Source organism: Thalia democratica, chromosome 3 (assembly GCF_965202585.1).
Source record: "Thalia democratica chromosome 3, ktThaDemo2.hap1.1, whole genome shotgun sequence".
NCBI classification, from domain to species: Eukaryota; Metazoa; Chordata; class Thaliacea; order Salpida; family Salpidae; genus Thalia; species Thalia democratica.
Genome location: NC_139167.1, coordinates 44,101,446 through 44,118,539, shown reverse-complemented (window position 1 = coordinate 44,118,539; position 17,094 = coordinate 44,101,446).

The window sequence follows — 17,094 nt, the reverse complement described above, 5'->3', positions numbered from 1 at the left end:
CGATTTCGGCGTCAATAGTAGTTTTCATACTTTGAAACTTATATTCAAAATTTAAGAGGTTTACTAAAATAGCTGCACAAAATATTACAAAAATATTGTTACATAAAATCGAAATAACTTAAATAGTGTATTATAAAAAAGATTTGTTACAAGTATTTCGTCCCTAACAGCCATGTATGACGTCGATAGAATTTTATCTATTTTGAAAGATATAATTTAAAATTAAGGGGCGTATTAGATTAACTGTACGAAATAAAAAATGGATACTATTACAAAAAATTCAAATAATTTAAATAAAGTACGATAAACAATGATAATTACAAGTATTTCGGTTAAACCAGCCAATTATGACGTTAATAGAATTTTTATATTTCAAAAGTTATATTTAAAAATTAACAGGTTTTTTAGACTAACTGCAATTAATTTTAGAAGAATACTAGTACAAAATTTAAAAATAATTCAAGTAGTGTACGTTAAACAATGGTTATTACAATTATTGCGTCTTAAACAGCAGATTTTGATGTCAGAAATAGTTTTTATATTTTGAAAGTTATATTCCAAAAAAAAGTTTATCAAATTAGCTCTACAAAATATAACAATCGTTTTAAATAAAAAGTCTTTTTTTATTTTACAGAAAAATCTACAAAATTATTAGTACTCGTTACATTGCCTAAAGTACTTTCAAAAAAATTCGTCTTCAGTAGGCAATTATATTAGAACTAACAATTCTATAATATTATATCAGTTCTAATGTAATAGCCTGTAAGCATTGCGCCATTCTCACACATCTACAACCAAACCTTCAACTGTAGAAACTGTACTTACTAAAGAAGAAACATACAAAGTAGAAGAGAATATAACAGCAGAGGGTTATAAGCCTACTGAAGACGAATTTTTTGAAAGTACTTTAGGCAATGTAACGAGTATTTATAACTTTGTAGATTTTTTTGTAAATGAAAAAAGAAATTTTTATTTAAAACAATTTTGATAAAGACAAAAAAATCACGAAGAACAACACACAACCAAGGGAAGATTTGAGATACTTAAAACTATAATATTCTAACAAAATATAAAAAGAATATTATTTCAAAAAATCGAAATAATTCAAAAATGAACGATAAAAAAGAGTTATTTAAGTATTTCGTTTTAAACAGCCTAGTATGACGTCAATAGTATTTCTTATATTTTGAAAGTTATATTCCAAAATTAAGAGGTTTATAAGATAAAATTTACGAAATATTAGAAGAACTTAATTACGAAAAATCGAAACAATTTAAATAGTGTACGATGCATAATGTTTATTCTAAATATTTCGTCTTAAACATCCGATATAAAACGTTTTTCGATGTTTTAGGTGAAATCTTAACGAAATTTAAAAGTTTCAAGGAACTTAAACCATAAAACGTTCTATAAGACGTAATATAACTGTTTTACAAATATTCTATATTAAAAATATAAGTTTATGTAGTATAAATATATTATAAAACTGCTTTTTACATAAGATTAGGTTATAATATGTTTTGGTTTTAAGAAAACAAATAGAGAGTTTAAGATTAGGTTATATTAAAATAAAACTAATAAAAGGGATCGTTATCAGATAAGATCGACTTGCGTGATCGTGCATTTAATTCTTAATTTTTTTTACCTAACAATATCAATAAAATATGGTTCTTATAAAAACTTGGTTCAAGAAAGAAAATCAAAAAAATAATTGTCTGAGATATTTAGAAATCTTAAAACTTTCCAGAACATTATTTAAGAAACTTAACTGAGTCATCCTAAGTTTTTTCGATATGTGTTATATCCTGAGACATATATTATCCTGATATCCTGATAAATTTCAGAACTTTTAAAATTTTTTGAGTTTCCTAAGTATGTAGCATCAGTAATATTAGTGAAGAATTGTTATAAACATGAGCAACAGTGTGCGTACATTATTGTGCTTATAAATCAACTAAGGTGCACTTAAAGTTTAATTAATTTATTCTTAAATATAACCTAATATAAGTGAAGGTTTTAAAAATGAAAGCGAGCATCTGTATATTTTTTTTTGCAGGGAAACTTATTTAAAGTGCCCACGCCCAGTAATTTCTTGAAAAGTGAAAACGTGTTCTGAATAAAAACTGTTTTATTTTATGTCTTTCTCATATTTTGTTCGATATAGATCCTTCTATTTCTTTATTTATTTCAAAACGTTGAAAATTTACGTAAAAACTTCTAGTATTTTTTCAAATTCCACACATTATTTATTTTTTGTCAACTTTTAAATTCTTAACTTAAAAAAAACAATTAGACTACTGACAAAGTTAACATCCTTATTTTTTTGTTGTTTAATGTTATACATTAGTTTCTATTTCCATAAAAACATTCTGTAGTAATGGAGATAAACTTTTTTAAATTCTTTTAATCGTTTATACGCTGTCTTACATCTAATTCAACTAAAATAGATATAAATTTAAATAAAAGAGCGTTTTAAATTTTTCAAGTTCTATATAACTTATTAAGGTCTTTCAAGTGGATTTTAAACAAACTAACAAAAACTGAATAAAAAAAATTTTAGGACGTTTTTACGCTGTTTTACTAATAATCTGTACTAAATAGATAAAATTACAAATAACAAAACACTTCAACTTTTTAAAGTTGTATAAGACATTTTAGGCTGTCTTAGGTTTATTAAACTTTAAAATAAATAAACTTCAAGTATACAACGATTTAAACTTTTCATCATTAGGGATTATAGTTTTCTAATGTGTTATAGAACATTTTTACGTTGTTCTAAAAGTAGTTTTATGAATCTTGAAAAAAAAAACTATATAAAAGTATTAAACCTTGAAAAACACGTTTTAATTCTGTTGTACGTGTATTCCAAATGTAAAAGAACTTTTCAAGTTTGAATATCTAACTGAAATGGAAAAAATGTGAAATAAAAGAGCAATTTAACCATTAAAGTTGTATAAAAAAAAGGATGCTGACTTATATAATTTTAACTTTAGATAAAATAAAATAAGTAATAAATAATTAAAACATTTTAAAATCAATTATAATTTCTATCATGTTTTACGTGTATTTTAAATATAAAATTAATTTTAATTGATACGCACTATTTTAATTCGTATAGAACATTTTTTCGCTATTCTAGTTGTATTTTAACTAAAAAAGCGTTTGAATAAATAATTTTAAGTTTTTAACTTCCATAGGATGTTTTTACGTTAATTCAAACTTAAAAAATATATATTTTTGCTCTAATATTTTTAAACAATTTTACATCTCATAAGAAATATTTACGCTGTTTTGATTTTATTCTAAATAAAATATTGAAAATATTCAGAAATAAATGCACTAAAACCTTTATAAATTGTATTAAACGTTTTTAACTTTATTAAATATATACCAATTGAAACAAAAATGATTGGTAATGATGTTAATTAACCTTTTTAATGTCTTTATAATGTGTTTTTTTTTTGTATTTTACGTACATTCTTTGTAAAATTAAAAGAATTACATTTAGTAAAACACTTAAACACTTTAAAGTTCTACAATCTTAGGTTTTTTTAAACTTAAAAGAGAAAAAAAGTAATGAGTGACTTAAGCCTTTTAATAATCTTTAGGACATATTAAAGATGATTTAGGTATATAGAAACTAAAAAAAAATCTGTAATCCTTTTAGAATTTTTAAGATGTTATTACGCTGTTTTACGATTATTCTTTTTAAAATAAAAAGTTTTCAGTTGTATTGCAAGTCAACCTTTTATAGTTCTTTGGGAAGTTTTTACGCTTTCTTACGCATATTTTCTTTAAAAAAAGAAAAACAATTACAAGTATAAAACAGTTTTACTATTTAAACTATTCAAATTCTGTTAGACAATTTAATGTTTTCCTAGGTCTCAAATACTAAAATATTTTTTTAATAAAGGACTAAAATCTTTTAATGTTATATAAGACATTTTAAAGCGTTTTAGGTGTGTTTAAATTCAAAAAAAGTTATTAATGCAATTAATCGTCTTAAAATTATTCAAGATGTTATTATGCTATTTTACCTGTTTTCCAACTGGGAAATTTTTGTCAAGTTTTGATGCACTTGAACTTTCCAAAGGTCTTTAGGGCATTTTTACGCTACCTAAAGTGTAGCTAAACAAGAAAAAAATTCTGTAAAAATGCAATAACTTATTTTTGAGTTTTTAGGACGTTTTTAATCTGTTAACGATTATTAAAAATAAAAAATAAAATTATCAAGTTATTATGATTTAAAAACTCACATTTTTATAATATATTTTGAGGCTGTTTTAGATGTATGATAGACAAATTAAAAAAAAAGTTTCATTGATGAATGGAATAAAACCTTTGAAAGTTCTACAAGACTTTTTTGATGCTGTTATACGTGTATTCCATCTCAAATAAAAAAAATTTAGAAATTATGTCTCATAAATAACCTTTATAAATTTATATGAACTTTTTATGCTGTTTTATTCAATTAACAGGTCGTAGTTTGCCGTCCCAATACTTGGATCATGGGTCAAAGCCATTAAATGTTGGGCATAAATTTCTTTACAAAAAATCGCTTGTATGTTGTATTTAATAGAAAAAAGTCTTCGCAGCCCACTTTTAATTTTAACCATTGTGGTAATCAATAAAAAATTACTACTTTTAACCAAGAATGTGATAGATTAACCAACAAATAAAGCATTAGTTAAGAGTTATAAATAATTTAAAGTTCAAATATTAATTCTTACTTATAAAAACTTATAAAATCCATAACAACAGTAATTAGTGGTTAGCCAATAATTTAAAGGCTGACAATTTAAATTACTAGATTTACAATTTAACTTTTCTTCATTAATACAAATGATAAATGTAAAGGTAAAAAAGTTAGTTTGAATAGACAGCAATGAAAATTCTACTAGTATTTAATCTAACCTATGATAGGTGCTGGAGCTTTTACATTTTAAAAAAGCTTCTGAGAGGAATTATTTAAGTTATGTTTTCAATATTTACTATACGATGGTTAAAATAGAGTAAAAATTCATTTTAATCGTTACATAAGGGTCAGCTACAGTAGTAAGGTATCTTACATCAATAAGTAAAAAGACAACAACAAGAAGAACAAGAAGTAAAAAAAAATTGTTATTCATTGATAATTCTTAAATATGAAAACTAACCTGTTAGGCTATAGTTTTCAAAGTATGAAAACATTATATACCATTGACATTTAACAATTTAATTTAAAAATGAGAATTTTTCTTTATACCATATCTGCGGAAATAAATAACAATAATAAGTTTAAGGAGTTTTAATTACATAACCAATATTTGAAATGTAAAATCATACATAAAAATAACAAGTATAGAATAACAAGGCTAATACTAGTTAAGGTAAAAAGTTCATAGATCCTTCTATTTCTTTATTTATTTTAGAACGTCGAAAATTTATTTAAATATTCCTAGGGTTTTTTCAACTTCCACACGTTGTTTTATTTGTTAAATTTTAAGTCTTAATTTTTTAAGAACAAATAGACTACTGACAAAGTTAGTATTCTTTTTTTAAATTTTATTGCAGATTTTTTCATTGTTTAATGCTTGATGTTGACACTGGGCAAACACATAACTTACATATTTTATTCTAGTCTGAACTGCATAAAGTCGGCAAAAACAGAAACTTTAACAAATATGTTTTCTTAACTAATTATAAAAAGAAAATGGATAAAAAGAACAGGACCCAAAAAAACATATAATTAAAAGTTATCTATTCAAAATTCAAACTACTTGAAGCTGTTAGAAGTATAATAATTACCTTTAAAATTTTTAATTAAAATCTAAACTAAAAATTTAAATTAAATTAATTTTTGAATGTATATGCTGCAATAATTTAATAATTTTCAAATGTCTTAATATAAAATTTGTTTGTGAAAATTTTTGAAATTTTGTAATAGTAGTTTTAAATTATAAATTATGACCTTTATAAAATATTATGCCTAAACCTTAAGTATTAAAAAAAAAAATAGGGTTTTAAAAATTAACGTTTATACTTGTAATAACTAAAATTAAAACTTAAACGTTGGTAGAATGTTTTAAATAAGGAGAAGAAATATATTTTTACTAATGATTAAACTCTAAAGCTCTGAAACTTCTGCTGCGTTTCACCAGACTTTGTTTCCATGCTATCTTGAAGGCAAGTTGATAGCACTTCAAAATACTTTTCTTTGGTTATCCAGGTAACTTAATTTCGATAGCTTTATCAAGAGCAAAATGTTCAACAGCTTTGAAATTATTGGCTTTTAAAAGTATCCAGTGTACTTGAAATTTCCGTACCTTGGAAATATTTCTGAGAGGATTCCCAAGAAAATTTCTGAAGGAGTAAACCAGGTTTTTGGCTCTGTTTGTTTAAGAACAATTTTGTATACTTATCGACCTCTAAGTGAAATTTACAAAGATTTTTACCGACCCAAGAAAAAAGTAACATCATCTAAAAATTTAGTTGTCACTGTGGTAGTGACTACGTGTGAAAATCATCTCAAAGTTTCATGTAAAAATTCTAAAATGAACAATTTTAATATATTTGTTCAAAATTTGAAAGGCGCTAAAGAAATGTAAAGATTTTTCAAAGAAGTTTTCCTAAGCAAAAACATAATAACTTAAGTATAAAAATGAAAAAAGCTGATCGCGGAAAGATATGTTTAATGATAAACTGCATGCGGCTTAATCTCTGCTAGGACCTGGCCAAATCCAGAAGATCACTAATAAAAATTAAAAACTAGGCAATAATTAGATTTAAACTATGACGAAAATGCATATTATTTCAAAACTAATACTACTGTATAAACATAATATTTAATCTTTCTTACTTGAGCTTATAATGTACTTTTAAAATTTTGTAAAGTTGTTAGTTGTTGAAAAAAATAATATTTTCTAGCGTTCTGTAAACAGATGTGCAATACTTACGCCTACTAGTAAAGGTAGGTGTCAAAAATGCACGATACACTTCACGGGTTGATTGAATTTAAATTGTTATAACTTTTTTATTACCACTACCCTTGATGGGTAACTTTTCATTTCATCGTATTGTTTTTGTTATTAGTTTATAGTTTTGAATTAAGCAAAAATATTATTATCAAAGCTGTTTAACGTATATTCTACCTCGAAAAACATATTCTGTAATAATAAAATTTACAATTTTAAAGTTCTTAAAATCGTTTACACGCTGTTTTAATTGTATTCTCACTAAAATAGATATAAATTGAAGTTATAGATCAATTTAATTTTTTTAAGTTTTATACAAAATTTTAAAAGTGTTTATAGTGTATTGTAAACAAACAAAAATAAATAATCAAAAAGTTTTCGGGACGTAATTACGCTGTTTTACTTGTAATCTGTATTTAAATAAAAAAAAAAAAAAACACATCAAATTTTTAAAGTTGCTTAAGACAAATTTAGGCTTTCTTAGGTTTATTAAAACTTAAACTGAAAAAATTTCAAGTAATAAACGACTAAATTCTCTTAAGGTTTTAGTAGACACTTTAACGCTGTTTTCAAAGTTTTTTTTTAACTTAAAAATAAACTATGTATAAAGTATTAAAACCTTAAAAAAGACGACTTTCCACGCTGTTGTACGTCCATTCCAACTAAAAAAAACTTTTCAAGTTTAAACTTCATTCTGATTTTTTTGTTGTTTTAGGTGTATTTAAACTAAAAAATTTCTGTAATAATGTAAAAATGCAACCAAATTTTTTAAAGTTTTATATGACGCTTTTAAGTTGTTTTACTTATTTCTGACTAAAATACAAAAAATTGAAGCAAAAGAGCAGTTTATCCTATTAGAGTTGTATAAGAAAAGAATGCTGACTCATATATTTTTAACCTTATATTAAAAATTTCAAGTAATAAATTATTAGAACTTTTTAAAATATATTAGAGTTTTTAGAATGTTTAACGTGTGTTTTTGTTTTATTTATATGAATTTCTTTTTGCTTGATTTATTTGTTGCAGTTTTTAAATTTATTTTCTCTATGCACAATCACGCATAGTTGATTTCGACTTATAGCGGGCCTTTTATCAATTTTATTTTAGATTTAAATTTAATTGTGTTTTACGTTGCTACCAGTTAGACAAATGACATCAATGATTTATAAGCAAATAGTAATTTTGTGGTAAACCATGATAACTGATTGTTAACTGGTGACAACAACTTTCTTCAGTTACAACTAACTGATGAGTTTCTTTAAGACAAAACTCGAATTTTAGTCTTCCAAAAGCATTTATCTGATGATCGACGTGATGTGATCAAAAATTTGTCATTTAATTATAAGTTACTAATACTTCATACAGAAAATGGGTAGTCAAAAAAAGTGAAAACTGTGAATTTATTTTTAAAAAAAACTAGAATAGTGTACAATAAACGTAGAATACGTTTAAAAACCCTCAGTCTACCGGAGGATTGTTGTCTGATGATTAAATTAGTATAATCAACTATGTTTTTAAACTTAAGCTTGTCTTACAGCATACGAAAGTCCAGGTTTCTGCCCTGCAGACTTTTGTTGATGTTTTTTTGATTGTAAGTAATACGAGCGTACCAGATATTTTGTCTAGTGGACAATGTATTAAACGTTGCACGGCGGAAAACAATGCTGACGTAACTGATCAGTACCACAAGTGATTTCTTTATGTCAAAGCAATATAAACCGTTTGTAAATTGAAGACTGCAATTTTTAGGTTGAAATTGACTGATGAGTCTTAGTAAGGACGAATCCGGTCTAATTCTACCGCAGGCTTGTGGTATGATGTTCAAATTGTTGTGATTAAACTATATATTAAACGTTAATTAATGTACTTTTTTTTTTTTTTTTGTTTTGAATGTCATGTAAAGTCAGTCAACAAGAATCTGTTTTAACTTCATTCTTGTTTTGGGGAACTTTAAAGTACTCATTAATTAAACAGCTTGTTAAATAATAATAAAGAACTATTAAACTGAATCTAACAACAAATTTTAACTAGATTGGCTATATATGTTATGTACCAACATAAAAGTTTTTAAACAATCGTATGAAAAAAACCTTGAAAAAAATGATTCAAAATAATTGCTTTAGAATAAAACAAAAATAATTTATAATAAATTTTTGTCCCTTTAGTAGTTTAAATCTGTCAAGAAACACCTTTTATAACTTAAAACCAATTCCAGACGTATTACCGCTTTAAACCAGTTTTTTAAAAACAATACATTAACCTTACATTTCATACTTAATTTAAGAAAAAAATTCTACGGTTATAAAGAGAAAAATAAAAAAATTTTTTAGAAAGTTGTCATAAATTTTCTGTTATTATTTCTAGAGAACAACTCTATTCAACTACTATTCTATCTTACTTTTAATATCAATTTGTATGTTTATGTTACTGTACTTTTTCATCAGAGTTGTTTACTTTACTTTTATAAGATAGAATCAGATACTTCACAGTCCTTATCTATATATTTATAGATCATAGCTTATAATGAATACTATATGATATGGACATTGCACACTATTAAACATCGTGCAGGATTGATATTCTAGTACAGTGCTTCTGAACCTTTTTCTAGTGGCGGAACCCTTTTCTAAAGTTTAACATTTCCGCGGAACCCCTAATTTAATTTTACATAAAATGTTTAATATAATATTAATGTAATATTAAACGTTATATGTAAAATTTAATGGAACAATATACAATAACAATAATAATAGTAGAACAATAAACATAACAGTAATGTTTGAAGAAAAAAAATGTTGCAACTAAAATTACATAAAAAAAAACCTTGATTAAGCAAATCATTATTTTATATTTTTTATTTAAAGTCATAAATTTAAAAATAATATCATTTTTTCAATATTAAAAGTTTTTTGTCACTTTCTTTAGGTGTTTTTCTTTAGATGAATATCAAAAATAAAATCATTGAGTTATAATATTTAAACAGAAAAAGCATTTAATACTTAAATAACAAACTTTAAAACTTGGCTAACACATACACATTTAAAGATTTTTATCATGTAATTTAAAAAAACATTTCAAACTCAATTTCTCTTAAAATTTTAAAGACCTGGTCACAACTTTTAAAATTAGAGTGTCATTTTTTATCATATGAGTCTAAAAAAACTATTTCAAATTCAATTATGTTAAAATCTTATAGGCCTGGCCAGATTTTTTTCTAAGTTATGGTAGCATTTTTTAAGTAAAAATAAGCTTTTATGCATATTAAGTTTTTAATCAAGCTAACAGACATCTTTTTAAACATTTTTACAGCATTTGAAACAATATAATATACTAGAAATAAGTTTCTGATAAAGATTTTTTTCTTAGTTTTATTATGTAAACATTTAGAATTTGTTTTGATTGCTCCTACATTGTTTGCTTTAGTGATAATACCAGTATTTTCATGACTTCGCTAAAAATAGATATTCAAAAAATTTGCTAAAATTTGCGCAACAAGGACACCTTACAATAATGAGTACCCATTAAAAGTCCTACCCACACTAAGTAGATCAAGGAATGCTATAATTATATATGTTTTCCATTTTATGTATTCCATTTTTTTTGAAGTTTTATGATTTATGGTTTTTTTTCAAATTTCTTTTTCAAATTTCGAAAGGCTTCGCGGAACCCCTGAGAGGCGTCGCGGAACCCTAGGGTTCCGCGGAACCCCATTTCAGAAGCACTGTTCTAGTAGATCAATAAAATAGTTTAGATAGAAGAGATATAACTTATTATATAGATCTAAAAATTTAAAACATTCAGTTTTTTATCTCTAAATTTCAATAAACTGTATAAGCTCACCTAAAATATAATTAAATATAAAACGTTTACAAATACAAATTTTTTTGACTATGCATCACCTGATAAAACCTCAAGCTAAAATATAAGTTGAGACAAAAACGTTTTGAATTTTAACAGTTCTTAAGAAATAAACATATATCCTTATAACATCTAACCAAGCATTGGAAATCGAACTTACTGTCTTCTCCGACAATTCAATTATTAACTATTCTGAGTTATTGTTCTTTATTTTTATGAAATTATAAAAAATAAATATAATTTACGATCATAGTTGACGATATCAAAATATCTTATTATTTTTTTGCTGTTTTATATAAACTTTATTGCTGTTTATCCTCAAATATTTTTATTTAGACTTAAAGGAGCATACTTATTAAAACAAATCGCTTCAATTACACAAACGTAAAATTTGAAGTTGATATTGACAAAGTTTAATCGGCTTTTGGTACTTAATTGGTAAGACAACCTATATAAATATATGTTACTGTTTAAGATAAGCTCCTTTAAAAGTTTTTTAAGAAATTGTATTGTCAGAGTTTGAATTGTCCCGTAATCATTTTTGCTAACACTGATTAAGTTAAAATGAAAACCAAAAGTATTATTAGATCATTATATTGTACTTTTAATTACACAAAAAATTACTAGTGTTACAATAAAGATAAGTAAGATAAACGATTCTTAATTATTAAAAGTCAGAAAAAATAAAAACTGACTTTTTCTTTACTTGAAAAGTTGTGTTTTAATTTCCCAAACTTAGCTTACCTTAGTTTTTACTTTACTAAAACGATATCCAAATATATAATTGTTAAAACTTAGTCATAGTGTTCTTATAACAGTGATAGAAAACGAGCTTCAAGTTTAAACTTATTACTTTTAACAGTTAAGTAGTTAGAAAGCTTTAAAAACGGCTATTTTAGTACTTTTACACATATTAAAATAACGTAGAGTGGATGGTATTTTACTATGTTATAAAGTTTATAAACTTTTGTCATGTTATTCTAATAAACTTGATAAAAAACGAGCAAAAAGTTTAAATTAATATAATTTAATACTTGAATAAATAGAAATCTTCTAAAAACGCGTGTTTTAGTACTTTTAGACCTTATCAAAAATACGTAAGCTTAAACAAGGGTGGTTCGTTCTTTATTTAATGACAGTTGCACTTCTTTTAAATTGCCCTATTTACTAAATAGTTTGTTAAACTGATATCAAACTTTTATTTTTAAAGTGTCTGAACAAAGTAGAGCACCAAAGAACAATAACCAAATTTAGGTATTTTTTTATTTTGTAAATATTATTGTGTTTCAAAATTCTCATTTAGACTCTTAAGTCGATTGTAAAAATTTATAAAATGGAAGAAAAAATATAAAGAAGAGCCGATTGTAAGTTTTAATAATTATGTTTATGTATAAATTAAGACCATATTAAAGAACCTCATTTTTTATTGAAAACCGAACAAAGCAAAAATAAAAAATAAATAAACAGGTATGGTTACTAAATTTTTTACTATTTTGGGTTATACTTATAAATCATTAATTCAACATCAATAAAACCACAGTTGGAAAACATTTGGCAATAGATAATAGAAGATAGAACAGGAAAATCTACAACTACGGCAAGAGCTTTTATCGAGAATCTTTTGATCTAAAATTTGAAAACAAGTCATATTTTAATCTTAGAATTCAAGAATTTGATTAGTTGCTCAATTTTACTGTATATGACTGATGATTAAAACTGTCTCTAACATCAATTTTGTTGCACAACTCAAAAATTTTAAATTGATTATAACTTTTTTTTATATATAAACAGATTATTCATCGATACTTCTTCTGGATAGAAAGTATAGTACAAAAGCGTATACAAATAGGTCAACTTCTCCGTGTAGGAGGTAAAAAACAAGTGGTATTACAGATCATATTGTAATTATAAAAACCAAGATCATAAAAATTAATTAATTTCTTTTCAGTTGTTGACGTAAACTCTTGTAACTGTTGTACACTTTTATCCTCTGCCATGTAAATTAAATAATTATTCTGCCATCTTTAAATTAAATTTCAATATTAGTAAGGAATCTAGAAAAAGTAATTTAAATTTTAGCTTTTGTATTAGTCTTAATTGATAAATTGATAACAGTGTAATTGTATTAAGATTCAATGTTACAATTGCAGCAAATAGTTCAACGAATATTGCCTGGGATATACAACAGATGTCTAAATTGCAATGTATAAACAAGTTACTCTTTTAAAAACTGCTATTATTCTATTTTAAGTTAAAGTGATTGTCGACCTCCTAATTGTTGTACAAGTACTTAGTAAATTGTGAATTGAATTTTAGAACAGTTCTTTTTACTTTATAGTATATTGATTCATTTAACGAAAAAAAGACGCTGAAAATTTTTTGTTATATATCTAGTGCAACAAGAACCATTCGGTGATCGAGTTGCACAACTCTTGAATATCTTTTCACCTTTAGTTAAATAATATTCATATTCTCAAAAATGTTTGGAATAAGTTTTGTTGTTTCTATTTTAAACGTTTATTTAGTACATAGGTTTTTTCAAAACTTTATTGCATAGGTTATTGTGTTTCGTTTTTCAAAGTAATTTTAAAATCTATGGTTCTTTAAAAACTTATTGCAAAAGTTGTTGTGTATTTTCAAAAGTTTATTGTGTACACATGTTTCTTTATTGCGGAAAGCTAATTGGAGAAGTTATAAATATTTTTTTAGTCAATGAAAAAGTACTAACCTACCTTGCATAAGCTTACGTGTTTTTAGTAAGGTCTTAAAGTACTAAAAAATTATTTAAAAGCTCTCAAATAAGTACTAAAAGTAACGAGTTTTAACTTTGTCCTCGGTTCTTATCAAGGTTATAAATAACATATCAAAGTTAAATAAAGTTAATAATATAAATATAAATTAAGTACCAAATAACCTTTGATAAACTTACGTGTTTAGATATATATCGTTAATATAGAGTATTTTTGAAACTGTTCAAACTTCACCTTAGTGAAGTAAATCTTTCAATAAGTCTTTTTTAAGGTGCAGTCTGTCAACCTTCACGAAACTTTTTTTTAAGTATTTGCTACATAAATCCACTTTTGTCCTTGTATCTTTAACTATCGTTTATCAGTTTGAAAATCTTGAAATTTTGGAACGATTGAGTCTTATATCAAATATAAAATGTTATAAAATTTATGTTAAAATGTTTTGTACATAACATTGTTACCTAAAAACATAAAAATGTCTAGAGTTTTGCAAAAAAAAACTCTAATTTCAAATAATTTTATAGATATATTTATTCTTTCAAAAATTTATTTTACAAACTAAGTTTCGGTCAAAGACCTCGTCAGTGCTTAAATAAATCTAAAAAAAAGATATGTGACAGTCATCGGAAAATAGCATTTAAAAAATTAAATTAAAATAAAACCAAATTATTACTGAAAATTTTTACTTAAGAAACTAAACAAGTCAAATTTTAATATTAAGAATGAGTTTTAGTAGAAGTTTAAAATATTAGCTAAGTTTTAAAACCAATAAAACAACAACAATAATAATAATCAAAGCTGTATGTAGCTTTCTTTTTTCTTCTAGATAATTTACAGAGTAAACATTGCTTAAGCAAAAGTGTAATTAATGAAGTGAGCTTATTTGAGATTTGTTAATAAGAAAAAATTGATCAAAACTAGTTTTGTTAGACTTTTTTATTTTAATATGTAGTTTTTTTAGCTTTGTTAAACTATAGATATGTAAAAATTTATGGAAGGAAAGTTATAAAACAAATAGTTTGCTACTTAAAATATTAGAAAAAAGTTATGCCATTTGAACTGTATTTTTAGTAATAGAAGTATCTTGCGATGGTCTGCTAATTTTTAACTTGATATTTTTAACTTTCGGCCGTTAGCTAAATTTCTTCTTTTTTTTTTGCGATGTTCTATACAATCACTGATACTACTTCCCATTTTTTTTTTTAATTTTAATGTTATTCGTGAAATTTTTTTTTTAAACTACAATATACTTTTTTAAAACAACTATAAACAATTTAACTTGAAGATATCAAAGTTGCCATTCTTTTAGACTAAAAAAGTGAACTAATTAAAAACCGTCCTAAAATATGCTGAGGTTTTACCACTCGTTAAAAAAAAAAAATTTTAACTAAAAGAATTATTTCTTTAACAAAATTGGTGATAAAATAATAAAATTTGCAACTGAATCAACTAAACCTCATTCACAACCTTTGAAAAAATGTCTTGAAATTAAAAAAAAAATTGAAACTATCCTGAGCTTTTTATATGAATCAAAACTATCCTGAGTCAACCTAAGTTAAAAAAACAACTTTAAAATATCCTGAGCTGTAAAGAATCATACTGACATTTTCTAAAACTTTAATATAACCTGAGTGTCCTGAAAATCTTGAGAGTGTGGCAACCTTGAGATCTAACCAATTTTTAAAAAGTTTCTGATACAAAACAAGTTTAAAAAAAAAGTTTAATGATCATTTTTTTCAAAATCTAATTTATTCTTTATCTAAAATTTTATCAACAGTCTTTTAATATCATAAACAGTTTTTAGAATGCACACTTTTATAAATAACATTTTGAAAGTTTATGACTTAAATTAAAATACATCTTTTTTTAGACTATTTGATAGAAAATTAAACTACTTGATAGAAAATTAAATAAAAATAAAAAATAATTTCCTACAAGTTGCTTAAAATTCAATTATTATTCAATTTTAACTCCCTTAATTTAAATATTTATTTTCTAAACAGAATTCAGAACCTTCTTTTGTAACAGTGGATTTTAATAAACAAATATTTTATTAATTTTAGTTCAAACTTACTAAAGTTTTTAACAAAAACATTAGCGAAAGTCTACAGAACCGAAGCCTGGACTTTTATATACCGTGAGACAAGTTCAAGTTTACAAGGTTTAATCATAGATTTATGTAGATTTTCTATGGTTTTACTATTTTTAAAAGCATAATATAGAAATTTGGACTTGGCAGTAAATAAATATTAAATATCAAATATAAATTTAAGAAAAGCACTTCTAAATTTGTTGAATAATGTGGTGTGCTTGAACAAAACTTTATTCAGTTTTCTTTTTATATAAACTTTTTTTTTCTCCTAAACTCAGGTTGATTCTGGCTAGTTTTACGGACTGTCTTTAATTTTATTTGCGCACACTTGATTCTAGTTTAAAGGAATTTTTTGAGCTTCCAATTAAATATTTTCATCTTTATTTACCAATTAACATAGCAAAGTTTCACCTTTTTAAAATGACAATAGTAATTATTTCACCCTGCTAATGTACATATTTTACTAGGAAACTGGTCAAAATTGCACGAAGACAAAACTGCACAAGGGCAGAAAATTGCACGAAGATAATTTTGCACGAAGAAAAATTTGCACGAGGGAACAGAATTGCAAAAAGAGAATTTTTCACCAAGGGTGAATTTTGCATAAGTTGCAATTTTCCACGGAGGGTCATTTTTGCATGAGAGTAAAAAAAACAGCAAAAAAAATAAAATAAACTGAAAAAAAACTAAAAGATAAATTTATTAAAATAAAAAGTTAACCGAGGGTAAGGTTTAGGGTAACAGTGAAAGTAAAAATGATTTTTAAAAATACAAATGAAAATTATTATTTTTAAAAAATGAACAAATAAAAATAAATTAATTAAAAAAAGATACCGACCGAGGGTAAGGGTTAGGGGTAACAGTGATAGAACAAAAAAAAATAATTCAACTCGTGCAAAAATGTCTCCATACAAAATTGTCTGCTCGTGCAAAAGTGTCTTCGTGCAAAACTGACCCTTCGAGCAATAGTGTCTTTATGCAGTTTTATCCCCTCGTGCAAAAGTGTCTTTGTGCAAAAGTGTCTTCGTGCAACTTTGTCCCGTCGTGCAAATTTGACAGCTAACCGTTTTACTGAGTGTCATTTTAGCTGCAAACTTGGGTATCTCTGTAACTGTTGATAAAAGCATCATTTACACTTTTTATTAGTTATGTGTTATTTAATATTTTTGTTATATATTTCTAAAACTAGTTAATACTATTATAACAATTAACTTGTTGTCTGTATTAAACTTTTAACAAAGTTTAATTTTAATTTAATTTTTTTGATAAACTATTTATTACTGTTTTTTAGAAAGTATTAACATTGTAAAACTAAAAAGGTTTTTTATAATAGCATTTTAACAACGAAAAAAGGTGAAGTTAATATAATATTAGTTATTTTAATAATTATATTTGACTTCTACTGTTCTTATGAATAAACTTTCAAAAGCGTATAAATTTAATT